The sequence below is a fragment of the Lissotriton helveticus genome, chromosome 3_1 (genome assembly GCF_964261635.1).
Source record: "Lissotriton helveticus chromosome 3_1, aLisHel1.1, whole genome shotgun sequence".
NCBI lineage: Eukaryota > Metazoa > Chordata > Amphibia > Caudata > Salamandridae > Lissotriton > Lissotriton helveticus.
Genome location: NC_136061.1, coordinates 426291479 through 426304563, shown reverse-complemented (window position 1 = coordinate 426304563; position 13085 = coordinate 426291479).

The following is a 13085-nucleotide window of genomic DNA, read 5'->3' as shown; positions in this document are numbered from 1 at the left end:
CTACTGGCTTACGCCATGCAAGGACTGAGGGGTCATTGCAGCGCTGAGAACGCTGAAAATAAATACTATGGGGGACCTCTTCACAAATGGTACCGCTCATTCCTGGGGGGGGTGTCATTGAGGTGGAGGAGGCGTACTCGACGCTGTCGCAATTCCAGTTCCACAGGGTGAGACACACACTCAGGGACCTGCTTGGAGATGATATGGCTGAACCCCCGGAGGTCACGGCACTGACTGCTATTATTAAAGCTAAGTCACCGCTAAATTGGTGTCACGGTTGTACCGTGTAGCCCTCGCTACGAGGGACGGCGAATATTCTAAACCACGGCTGGAGTGGCAACGAGACCTTCGGGTAGAATTGTCGGACAACAAATGGCTGTACTGTTGGTCAAGCATCAAACAAATATCTCGCAATGGACATCACAGATTGGTCCACTTCAAATTTCGGAATAGGGTGTACTATACGCCAGAATGCTTACATCGGTACGGTCTTCGCGAGCGCCCCCAATGTGAGAGATGTGGGACACTGGTTGCTGACTTTTTTCACGTTGCATGGGACTGCCCGAGGAATGCTGCCTTCCGCTGTAAGGTCTACGCGGAGGTTAACCGCATCACTGATATGGCATTAACTCTGGACCCGTTACTGGCTATACTAGGCTATTCCAAACCGCTCCCTAAGGAACACAGGTGACTGGGGGAGATGGCTTTTCTCTTAGCTAAGAGATGTGTTGCCCTCTGCTGGCTGCATGGCCCGATACCTACACTAACACAGTGGACTAGAGAAATGTTGTACTGTTGCACCCAAACAGAAACCTACAGTGAACTACTGCCCCCACGCAACAGACCCAAGACTTTTTGGTCCCTTTTCGTGACCCGGGGACCCATGCGCACGACACCGGACTGTGAAGACACCACCCCACTATTGATGCCCGCGACTTGCGATGAGCACCCTGACGATTAGACATAACATCTTCCTACACCTAGCTTGTCCTTGACCGTTGTATCCCCTTACCAGTCAGTACACCTGGGCGGCAGAGAGATGAACATAGGGCCTGTTACACTTTCCAACTGAAGACATTTCGGAGCCTAGGGTGATGGTTGCTACATGTCTTGTTTATCTGGCATTGTATACATGCACTGGGAGGGGATAGTACTTATACTGCTAAATGATATGTATAGGATCAAGCCAATTCTCTTTTCTCTTTGTATATCGATACTGTTGCCTTAATTTGTTGTTATTGCTTTGAAAATGACAATAAACATATAAAAAAAGAAGAACTCCCAGAACAGAGTTCAATCCCATGTGGGTCCAAAAGTGTTACCTGTTTTAGACCTTAAAGCCATGTATAAGGAAGTTAACTCTAAGCACAGCAACGCGTCTCTATATACCTCGATACACTCTGTGACATCTTCGAAAGTGGGTTTAGCCGCAGGTGACTGTGCGGCTAAGCCTCGAAACAGTGGGGAGACAGACCGAAAAGATTCAAGTTGAAAGATAATGTTTGGTGTGTGATGGACGTTAGCAAGACTTGGTATTTTGCGAGGTACACAGTTGTAATTATTTGTACTATATACTACGTGAGATAGCCTTCATATGGTAACAACGTGCCCATCTGTTACTGTTCAGTAGTTACTTTGTGCAACTGTAGGTTTAGGTTTCTAGTGCTCCCAGTTGTCTTAATTTAAGGTAGGTGGATGTATTGTGTTCAGTAGTAAATGTTCCTTTTAAACATGTGCTGTATCTATCAGATTCCATTGCAATGGCTGGGAAGTTGATGGTCTGAGACTGGAAGTTTCACTACAGTGGTCCTGTGTTACAGGGAAATTTTAAGGATTTTGGTGGCCCTGTGCCAAACTTATTTTGGGGGGCCCCTGTTAAGAATAATTTTGAATTTATGATCCAATTTCAGCTCTTTCATGGCCTCTTTGGCCAGGTCACTGAGTGCACAGGTACACTCATTCAAATTGTAACTATGTTCACATCGAATTTTCAGGAATACTGATGTGTGTTTTCAATATTTTAGCACAGTAGCCCCTCACTAATATTACTGCAAGTAATCCCTGTGAACCCCCCTCCAATTTGTCATATGTGAGGTCCTGTTTTGATCTAAAACAACACTTTTTATGGCTGTTGCATGAAACATAAACACATTTCTCTGCGGAATGTCTGCAATAGATAGACTCTCACACATCTCCTACATTAAAAATAAATTAAAATAAAATAGTATTTAAAATAATATATTTAAGAATTATTCAAGACCATCAGGGCAAGAATCTCTGCAGAAATGAGCTGGCTCTGTCAGGGGCCGCCTGAAAGACTGGGGCCCTTGGCCAGAGCATCATTTTCTCCTTGCTTTAAAACGTCTCTGCTGTGTTGTTGCGACATCTTCTCACCCTAATACAGCCTCACCTTTTCTATCAACAAAGACTCATTGACTGACTCCTGTTATTGGCTGAATCTTCTGAATGGAATCCTGCACGGGGCAAAATGAATGAAAATGCGGCTAGACAAAATGGCGCTGCTAAACTTGACACAGGAAATTAATTTCAGGTTGCAATAGGGTGCAGGGTTAGGGCTTTTCAGTATAAAGCTTGTGAGGATGTCCCCTGAAGGGTTCCTAGAGCTTGTCTAGTAAGTTTCAGGTTCACATTACGATCAGTTCTGAGGCTTGTGAGATGTGGGGTTAACACACAGGCTTGCAAATCCCATAATACTCTGAATTGGGAATCTGAAAAACAATCTTTCGCCTAGGCCTGGTCAACGTGAGCAGCGTTCTTGGGCTGATTGAAGATGTTCTCGAGAATCGGTCACGTCTCATTTCTGATTAGGATTTTTGACAGGTATGATTTTCGCGACGCCTCGGGGCAAAGACAAAAGAGAATGAGATCTGACAGGTAACGGGGACAGAAGGCAGAAAACAAGCACTCACCCCTCCCCTCGATGGCGTTGCATTATTTCATCGCATATAAAACACTATATTAAGACCAGATTGGAAGGAACCTCTGCTTTCCATCATGGTGCAAACCCACATTAGCCTTGCATATCGCTCTCCATGTTTAGAAATGGTGTCAAAGGTCAGACATACAATCTTGCACTGGAAATGAGTTACAGGTGCGGAGCTCATGGTAATGCAGTAACAGAGCGAGTTCTGTTAGATGCATCAGTGGTGTCTGAAACACCAATGTCTTCTGAAAACGCTCAAAAATGGCTTTGTCTGTTTCTGAGCTTAGTTTGAAATGTAGTTTGAGATTTTATTTATATAGAGTTAAAGTTCAAGACCCTGCATCCAAGGGTAAGGGTCTAATTTCTAGTTCCACGGTGCTGTAACCCCATCCTAGGAAATACCTATTAGAATGTGTGTTTTATAAGAAGGCCAGTGCATAATTTAGGTGTGACTGAAACACCGGCTTTACCATAGCTCTGAAAAATTATGGAGCGCTGTGCCTTACAAAGCAATCTAGTTACATCGTCAAAGATTTTTCCCCATTGGTCATATGAACTTTTGTTAGCTGACGTGAAGCAATGGAAGGGGAAAACATCAACAGTACATTTCTAACTTGTGAAGCCAATGTAATAAGATCCATGAATTGCTGAATATGGTTAAAGTGTTTTATTTTGGACTACCAATCAGTCCACTATACATGCAAACCAAAAATAAGTTCAGTAAATGCAGCAATACAATGGGTAAACTGAACTACCACAGTAAGTTAAAGCGCAATGAAATTACATATCGTATTCCGATAATCACAAATGTATAAACACAGATTAAAGGAAGCAGGTGCTCTATAAAAAAAAAACATCCCCTCTCTTCTAAACATAGATAAAAAATAGGGTAATCTATCAAGGGTCTCTAAATCGGAGCACAAAAGAAGAAGGTGTCAGCATGATCAGACTCCAGCAGAAGTCCAAAGAAAATAAATAAGTGCTTAGCATAATGCTTTACACTTACAAGAATAGGGCAAGCAGAGAGGTTTGTAGCTCTCAAAGTCTAAAGGGAATCTCTCCTAACCCTAACCATGTGAACACCAATCTATACTACTAATATAAAGCGAGAACTGGGAACCTTTGAGGCGGGTAAACTCGAAAAGTCCACCACCAATCACAACACCCAATACAGCGTTGGAAAGGGGAGGTCCAGGAGATGGACATAGGCTATACAGCACCACACCATATACATTTAGGGGGAGGAAAGAACGTTAGGGGAAAAGTAGTCCGGGCGTATGCATACAGTGATATGCACGCGGCGTTCCAGAGGCGCAATGGCGTGTGGGCGTGGCGTTACGTAAACGTGGCGTTAGGTGTCCGGACAGAGCGCTGGAAGGAGCGCTGGACCGGCACAAGTGCCCAGCTGATGGAGTGCCCAGCGCGGGGAGGAGCGGCGATGCGGGTCAGTACTGTCGCGCTAAATGTTTGAAAGGAAACCCATGCGTTATGAGGCTGTGGAGTCATTCGCTGCAGCGGGCTGCAGGCTGCACATTTTCCAATAGCTGGAGTGCCCAGCGCGGGGGGAAGAGCGGCGAGGAGGAGCGGCGATGCTGGTGGGGGAGGAGCGGCGATGCAGGTTTCGAAAAGGCATCATTTAAGCCCACGGTGTGAACTTGGCAGGCCGTAATCAAACACACACTGTCTCCCCCAGAGGCAGCCCGGCTCCCTCCATCCGATCATATGCACACCGCAGTATGACAGGCAGCTGGGAAATATGTGGGGTTCTCATGGAGCGAATTTAGGACCCGAAGAAGCCAGTGGGCCGTGGTTCACGGAAATCGTAGCTGTGTGTTGTGTGCACGTGTTTTCTGTCACACAGTACTGGCTGAACTCAATATCTCAATATCCTGAATGGACGGAGTTTGTGACGATGTTTCTGCTCTACTTTCACATAAACTACATTTTGCACAGATTTTAAAATGCGTGATGTTGGTGAGAAGTTTACGATTGGGATTTTTTTGCGTCGAAGCTGGTGGGGGAGGAGCGGCGATGCTGCTGAGTACTCTCGCAAAGCCTACCCGGACAACGTCGGGAGGGGCTGCTAATTTAAAAGTAAAAGGAGATTCCGCAACAGTCTTATCTCCTTTAGCCCACCAGGAACCAATCAAATCACTTAGGCGCATCTGCAACATCACTCCAGGTTCACATCGCATCGAGCTGAAACTTCAGAACTCAACCTTGCCATCCTGGTAAATGATGAACAGAGGCCTCTTTCGACCATTGCTTTTCCATGTTCACTGACAAGTTTCCATTCAGGCCTCTCTATCAGCCGTCTAATACAGACAACGAGCCTTTCTCTAGCTAACAAAATAATAAACACGCAAAAAGAAAAAACACACTGGCAAGCATAATCAACTGAGGCATGAAGTCAGGCTGACTTAAATGAGCATTTAATGTGCATTTTGAATACATGATTATACATGCACACTTGTAACATTAGAAATAACTGCAAAACGTGAATAAAGAATACATGTATTCATGTTTAAACTGAACATTAGTACACATATAGAAATATCTAGATTCTACAGTGATTACATTTCAATAGTGCGTTTAAATGCTTCACACACATCAATGAAGTTGAGGTACACAGTGAACATAAAGTTAAATGTATGTGCAAAATTGCATTTCTGTGATATATAAGGATGGAGCCTAAATTGTGCTGCTCCAAAAGTTTCCCTTAGAAAGGTTCCCATTCACCTTGTGACTTTGTTGAATGGTGTGTGATGTTGAATTCAGCACCAGACCGCATTTTCGAGGTAGTATCATGCTGAATATGATCCTAAAACAGATAGTATTGAACTGCCCTTTCGGGCAGTCCACAGTCCGGCATTGCCAGATGCGTCAGCTTGAAAAACGATGGTGTATGAGCAGTTTATTGGGTCCAGTCACACACACTGCCCCTTTCAAGCTCGCCCATCAGGCAGTACCAGTCCAACACTGAAAGCAGATCAATACAATCAGCAGAGCAAAGACCTAGAGTACAATTGACTCTTCTATGAGTTTTCATGATAACGCTTTATTCGACATTTCTGTATTTGTTTATTAATTCATGTGTATTGCTGGGTATGGACCAAGCCAGTTCAGGTTGCTTTACAATGCCTGTCTCCAAGACAACACCATTTTCAAGATGCTTTGGTATACAAATGCAATTCATGGGTGCTATACACATCAGGAGTGTTTCTGAAACACATGCTCTCATATTTCAACACATTTTGCCCTGTGCATCATTTAGGGCCCCCTAGAGGTCGCATCTGCGACCGCTGGCTTCCCTCTTGCAGCCCCTTACACTGGCGGTGCAACTCCTGGCCTCAGAGGTCGTAAAATAGGTCACAAGAACACAGGGGATGGCTTCACCATCTTTGTTTTCCGTTCATTTTATACTACACTAATAGTTACTACTAGTCTGTTATTCACTATTAAAACAATAAAACATAGAGCACCAGGATCTGCAATGGGACCTACACTAGCAACTTAGGTAAGTAAAATGAAATGCTTTTAAATGTATGTTGCACACATGGATGCGGGTGTGATTGTGTGTGAATGTGTGAGCAGGTGCATCTATGTGTGAGCATGTGTGTGTTTGTGTAAGTGAAAGTGAAGGAGTGGCAGACGGGTGGTGAGATAGAATGAATGAGACTGAGTGTCAGTAAATGAGTAGCGGAGAGTCAGAATGAGAATGAACAAGTTAGAGAAAGAGTGATTGTGAGCAAGAATGAGCGAGAATGAGTAAGAATGAGTGCAAGAGAGCGCGAGTGGAAATGAACGTTTGTTACAGGGAGCATAACTGCGAATGAGAATGAGTTAGAGTCAATGAGAATAACTGAGAATAAGTTAGAATGAATGAGACTAAAAGTGTGTGTGATAGCACGTTTAGTCAGAGTAAGAGTGAGAATGAGTACAAATGAGAGATGGAAAGTAAGAGAGAGTGAAAATGAATGGGTTCAAGTGAGTGAGACTGAGTGAGCGGAAGGGAGTATAAACAGTGGTGGCCACCACAAACAAAGGGTGGTGTGGTGGGTGGAGGGAATGTAGGAGGGGAGCACAGGGGGGAGCGCGTGCGGGGATGTTAGTAATAATATATTGAGAAAACTTACCTGAAGCCATCTCCTGCGTCGCGCCTCCTGTCCTCTTACTGGTCAGAGTAGCCCATGGGACAGACTCCCATCCGATCCCCGTGCTGCTCTCATCTTATGAGAGCAGCACGGGGATTGGACTGAGTGGGCTGAAAAGACGCTCCGCTCAGACCAGGGTGTCTGTGCTGTTTCTCCAGCCTGGCTGCTCAATACACCCGGGCTGAAGAAATCTAAGTGTGCATGTGTGTTTGACCGGCCTGAACCAGCTGGCCAAACATATATTTGCACTTAGGGAGCGCACATAACACTCCTCCTCCACCCTCCAATGCCCCGCTTCACCCCACCTCACCCTGCACAAGCTGATGCAGAGCCAGAAAATAAAAAATAAAACAATGCCAGACCATCGTTTTACTTTTCATTTGCCGGCTCTGAGCCAGGCAGTAGGATGACACTCCTCCGCTATTACAAAGGAGCCATCGCAGAGTGCAAGTGAAAATGAGTGTAAGTGAATATGGGTGAGTGTGAGTTAGAATGTGTTGTTATGCTTGCAAGCCTGCAATTGGACCTGGCATACTAAGGTTTATAGAAGTTGATGTGTCAAAATACTGGCATTGTCATGCAGGTGGATACCATGGCAAAATACTGACGCTGGCACACTTGGTCTAGGGCAACTGTGAAAACATACTGGCATTCTGGATCAATTCCTGTCCAGATTGAGGACAACCACGACATACGGTCAGTGGCATAAATAAAGTTGAGGGGCCCCCCTGCAAGGTACACAGAGGAGCTTCTGCTCCGGATTTAATCCAGAGCTTTCATGCCTGAGTACTGTGCTGAGGGGGCCAACTGCAGCTTGGGGCCCCCCCTGCACTGTGGGGGCTGTGGTGGCCTGTATTAGGTCCTTGCATACGGTAGTAGGCATCCTTGAGAAAATTCAATCCCTGACAAGCTAGAGATAACTTAATATAAAGTTTACCATTAGTATATGGTCAGCAGTAATAGCAACATTTTGGCACCCCATTTTGTATGTAATGTTTGGTCTGTAGAGGCATCCGTGAAAGAATGCTGACCATGAAAATGTAGGTTTTTTTTTACATGTGGGATCTCCCACAGGTCAATTAAAAGAAAGGGATCAAGTGTTGGGTACTGTTAGGTTTCAATAGCTTGGCACACTATGAAAAGACTTAATTATTTAAGGTTGTCTGACAGAGTATTGTGAGCAAAAATATCAAGAGACAAAAATGTTGTGTCAAAAATATTGTTTATCATAACATGTTCCTATACCTATAATTGGGAAAAGAAAAGTATCATGGAAGAATTATGCAGAAATGGCACTTAAAAATACCATTTTAAACAAAAAAAATAAATTGAAATTCACCACTTCTAGTCTGAGAGAACTATAACTTGCATCCCCATGCACTGCTTATGCCCTCACATGTTACATCAAATATGATATGCTCGATGACATAATGATGACATCCCTAATAACATCATTGATGACATCATCCAATGAGTGTGACAGTTTATATATGCTTCTGTCACTGAGAGGGGAAACAACCTTTAACCCCCAGTCTTTACCATTCAATGCAGTTGCCATGCAGTCTTTACCATGCATGTGAATTTACAAAGCGTGCCTTTACCACACTTTTTTGGTAAGTATATTGGTAAGTATATGTAAGTATTGGTCATTATAAAAAAATATTTTGTATATATATATATATATATATATATATATATATATATACATATATATCGAGTAAGTCGTTACCACCAACAGCTTTCCTGCACAGCACAATGGCAACAATCGATGTTGCATCGCTCTATACCTCAATTCGCCATGAAGATGGCATTGAGGTAGTGAAGGAAGTACTTAAAGCACGTTCTGTGAATTTATTGGAACATACAATCATGTTACTTGACATGCTCCGTTACTGTTTGACCCATAATGTCTTTCTGTTTTTGGGGGGTATATATCTCCAGAAACAGGGGACTGCTATGGGGACGTCATTTGCACCCACCTATGCAAACCTTCTGATGGGGGCGTGGGAGAGCGACGTGATAAATGAAGATCTTGAGAATCCGGAAGGGCCAAAAATCAAACTTTGGTGTCGTTTCATAGACGACTTGTTTGTCATATGGGACGGAAACAAAATTTCATTGGAAAACTTTATCGGATCTCTAAATAATAACAAATACAATTTAAGTTTCACGTCAACAATCAGCTCTCAATCTCTGATCTTCCTGGATGTGGAGGTATTTGTGAAAAACAACAGACTTTGCTCGAAAATCTACAGAAAGCCAACCGCATGTAATAGCATTTTGCAGGCGAATAGTGGACATCCCATTAGATTAAAATGGAGTATTCCCTATGGTCAAATGCTGAGAGCCAAAAGAAATTGTTCTGAACAAGAAGATCTAGTTGAAGAAATAGAGAAAATGGGTGCCAGATTCCTAGAAAGGGGATACCCTAAAGAAGTAATCACATCTGCGCAAAACAGAATGCATTTGAAAAAGAGGGATGAGTTACTAACTCCGAAAAATAAGAAGCTAAAAACTGATCAAGAACATGAGATGAATCAAGGGAATGAGACAACTAGACTCATAATGGACTTTAACAATCAAAGTACCAATATGAAGAAAGCTCTTCAGAAAAATTGGCAAGTCCTTCTTCTAGACAAAACCTTAAAGGAAACCTTGACAAAAAATCCAAGTATCACATACCGGAAAACCTCTTCCTTAAGAGACATACTAACACAGAGTCATCTGGAAATAAAGAAAGAGAGAAATCAGAAGTGGTTAACAACACCAGGCTTCTGGAAATGTCACAAATGCAAAGCCTGTGAACATGGAATAAACATCAAGACCTATAAATTACAGAATGGCAAAACAGAAACTATCCAAGAACACATTACGTGTGACTCGAAAGGTGTGGTCTACAGACTACAGTGTCCTTGTGGAAAGTTTTACATCGGGAGCACTGTGAACAAACTAAAACTAAGAATACTCCAACATTTAAGGGCCATTAAGAACAAGGACCCATGCTACCCGATGGCCACACATTTTGCTCAATTTCACCAGAGCAATCCCGCCCTTCTGAAATATTCGGGGATCAAAATAAGCAAAATCCCAGAGAGGGGTGGAGATCAAACGGTACAACTAAGACGCCTGGAATCCAGGATGATTATGAGTATTTGAACAGAAGTACCATTTGGCCACAATTTGGACGCCGAATTACATGTACATTTGTAAAAAACGACAAAGGAATAAGACTGATATCCGTCATCACAGAACCATGTGGAAATTGTATATATGTATATATTGAAACCTTAGATGTTGGACATAGCGCACACCTGTACCCACAATGAAATTAGTCCAGCCTGGTAACTTAATTGATTATAAGATTTATTGGGGAAAATGAGGTTGAATAATCAAATGAGCAGTATGAGGCAATAGAGAGCGAGTTTGAAAGGTACTTTACAGATACTAAGCTCTCATACCTCTTAATTAAAAAACGAGATGAGGGAAGAGTTGAAAATTATCTAAATTGTATATAATTGTATATAATAGGTTGAATAGTCATTATAATTTGTAATGTTATTTGAAAAATTTCTATTCTTCTTCTTTCTCCATCTCCCTGCTTCATCCCCTTCCCCAGTATAATATAAAGTTAGTGCTTTACTGGAACGAACAAATATTCATATTAATTAACTGGATTTAGGAAATTATCTGATTAGATTGTAAATAATTCAATTGTGGTAAACAGGTGTGTAATTGTACTTTACATAAATTGTAAATACTCATTTGATCTCGAGTATGTAATAGCCAGAAAACAGACTATGCAGGGTTGGAGGTCTAGATGACCATGGAAATGGTAGAGGGTACTTATACACTGCACTATATTTAAATGAGGTCTAGACCAAGGGACTCTATGGTCCAGTTGAAGGCAGGAAGCCGAAACGCGTAGACCGTCCATCTGATGCACTTTTCATTGCACATGGTGTGTAATTAAAAAATCGTGAAAGAGAAACTGCTGCTGTGCCGTGTCTTTATCTGCGGAAATCGTGAGAAAAGAAGCTGATGTGATATATATATATATATATATATATATATATATATATATATATATATATATATATATATATATATATATATATATATATATATATATTAGGCTGCAATACCATATTAAATGTGCAATCCCTTTAATAATAATTTAAATATTTTTATTATAATAATTGCAAACAAATTTAAAAATATCACAATAAGGTTTTAGGAGCAGGATGCAAGGTATATGGAGTAATGGGTGGGGAAGTGTATTAATACTCAGGTATTGTAGGAAGCTGGCTCTGTATATTCTATACCAAAGTAAGGCATGGTGTGCACAGAGTCCAGGGAGTTACAGAGGTATATCAGAGGCTAAATTAGGTATTTACTAATGTTATAGTTCATATTGGTACCCTGATATAGGTCTAGTGAACATCGTACACTTTCCCTACATCAGCTCCCGTCATTTCATATGAACGAGCGTTATAAGGACATAACTCCAAATAAGGACAGACTGCCTTGTATGGCCATAATGCCTTAGAAGGTCTGCAGCCTTTTATGGACTAAACCTTTCACCTAGTTCATAAAGAGGGTGGGTTCTGCCCGATCGATATTGCTAAGACATCATCCTTAGCACATATGAATAATTTATGAGTACACTCTCCAGGAGGTAAACTTCACCTCTCCCATCGGCGCACAAGGTTTAATCCCCAGATGTCATCCTCATACTGAACAATGGGTAACACACGTACATAGTCTGTATAAATACAGCACCTCTTGCGATCATAAAGCAGGAGGGAACCGAGACTTCAAAGCCGACACACTGACCAGAGATGCAGCAGCTCTGACATGACATCGCTCCAGCTGATATTGGTCTGACAATCCCTTGCTGGGTGTTCAGCTCAAGTCCAGGACAAAGTCCCACACTCTCACTAGTGAGGTATGGGGGTTTGACTAAAACCTAGCGGGATTCTTGGCTCTTAGGCTCTTAGGCTTAGGCTCCTTAGCACTTACTCACATGCTAGGAACACTTAAGTACATCTAGTCAGGCATCTTAGGAGTACGCACTTTATTTTATAAATGCATTCTATATTCATGTATAGGTTCATGACTGTTGCAAAATGGTAGAACAATACTATTCCTTCTTATTCACTGTACTGCTGGTTCTATATCTCTGTTACTGTGTTACAGTCTTAACAGCGCACTTACTCTACATGAAAAGAACTACTGTACAACACATTCTTATTGTAAACACGTTCAGCTGTTTCTTCTCTGTATCTCTCTGAGAGCAAAAACAAGCAGGCTTGAGTGACTGGGTAAAAAGTAATATATTGCTTCCACGAGTATGAGATTATTGTGTTCTAAAGTTGCAAAAAATAATCTCTCTGATAACAGGAGATTCTAGTGGCACCAAATGCGGCGTGGGAGTAAGTTGCCACCAGATCCACAGTATATGTTATCCGTAATCGTCGTAGGTCCTGAATGACAGGGTACTTTTTGGGACAACACTTCATGGCGCCCAACGTGGTCTAATGGCACACAACGTGTCAAACATGGTTTGCCCAATGTGGTAAAATACATGGCGCATTTACTCAACAGTAGAATCTGAGTAGCTCAGTCGTGCTTATTCTCAGAGACCCCACTTACAAAACCCAGAGACGTCTGGAGTAGGTGGGAAAAAACTCCACCACAGCTGAGTAGGAGAGATCCTATGTATTGGCTGTTGGTTAATCAAGCTTGGAAGGAAATCTTCCCTAAATTGTGCATAAAATCTTTGCATAAAAACCCTTTATAAAACTTCCTTGGAAAATTAGCCTGCGTTCTAAAACACAATGGTTGAACAAGGGGAAGATTTAGACCAGGTACTGGTGAGGTAGATGCAGATGCAGATGTAATACAAACTCTTACAGTCAAACTACTCAAACATGGGTGACAATCCAGAGGAGGTGTAGTAATATTCGTGATGGAGGCACACCAAGATT